The 1140-nt window shown below is 41.7% G+C and overlaps 1 non-coding gene across 1 annotated transcript; it reads right to left on the bottom strand.

Annotated features, from left to right (window-relative positions):
- Window positions 1–781: 781 nt before the first annotated feature.
- LOC115715510 (small nucleolar RNA R71) lies at window positions 782–888 on the bottom strand. The gene has a single exon (XR_004011378.2). It is a non-coding gene; the product is annotated as a small nucleolar RNA R71 (small nucleolar RNA).
- Window positions 889–1140: the final 252 nt, after the last annotated feature.

Raw genomic sequence — 1140 nt, 5'->3', positions numbered from 1 at the left:
TGTGGAGACGATACTCATTACGTATCATTGTATTACTTGTTTGTGACTACGTGCACTTGCGTATCTAATTTTTACACAACAAATTTTTGGCGCCGTTGCCGGGGACTGTAAATATATTTTGTTGTAATTGTCAATTAGCTTGCAATTTAGTCTATTATTTTGTACTCATTTTTGCTGACTCTTGTGCATTGGCAGGTGAAAATTTTATATGAACGAGTACCAAGAATTTGTTAATATTGATCTATATCCTATTGATCCCGAAATTGAGCGCACATTCAGAGAGAGAAGAAGAGCTCAACATAGGGCTCAAGGGGAAATAGAAATGATGGATGACCAAGGAAATGGACGACGAGCTCAAGGGGAAATGGCCCCTAATAATGGTCGAAATGCAGTGATTATGGCGGATGATAGAGATCAAATCATCCGACAATACGCAACACCTCTTTTCAATGAGCTCAATCCGGGCATTGTGAGGCCAGAAATTCAAGCTCCACAGTTTGAGTTGAAGCCAGTTATGTTCCAGATGCTTCAAACTGTGGGACAGTTTAGTGGGATACCCACCGAAGATCCTCACCTTCACCTTCGTCTATTTATGGAGGTGAGTGATTCTTTCAAATTGCCCAGAGTTACGGAGGATGCATTGAGATTAAAGTTGTTCCCCTATTCTTTGAGAGATCAAGCCCGAGCTTGGTTGAACTCCTTGCCTTCTGCGTCAGTCACAACTTGGCAAGAATTAGCGGAGCGGTTTTTGATGAAGTATTTTCCTCCCACTAAGAATGCCAAGCTCCGGAAGGAAATAACTTCCTTTCAACAATTTGAAGATGAGTCTTTGTATGAGGCATGGGAGAGGTTCAAGGAATTTTTGCGGAAATGCCCTCACCGTGGTATTCCTCATTGCATCCAAATGGAAACATTTTACAACGGTCTCAATGCTCATACTCGAATGGTGGTTGATGCTTCGGCAAATGGTGCTTTACTTGCCAAGTCCTATAATGAGGCCTATGATATTATTGAGAGAATTTCCAAGAACAATAGTGGCCCACTACTAGAGTACCTTTGGGGAAGAAGGTTGCCGGTGTTATTGAAGTTGATGCCATTACTGCTTTATCTGCCCAAGTTGCTTCTATGTCAAATATGATC

Source organism: Cannabis sativa, chromosome 4, assembly GCF_029168945.1.
Source record: "Cannabis sativa cultivar Pink pepper isolate KNU-18-1 chromosome 4, ASM2916894v1, whole genome shotgun sequence".
Classification (NCBI taxonomy): Eukaryota; Viridiplantae; Streptophyta; class Magnoliopsida; order Rosales; family Cannabaceae; genus Cannabis; species Cannabis sativa.
This window is presented reverse-complemented; position numbering and strand designations above follow the sequence as displayed.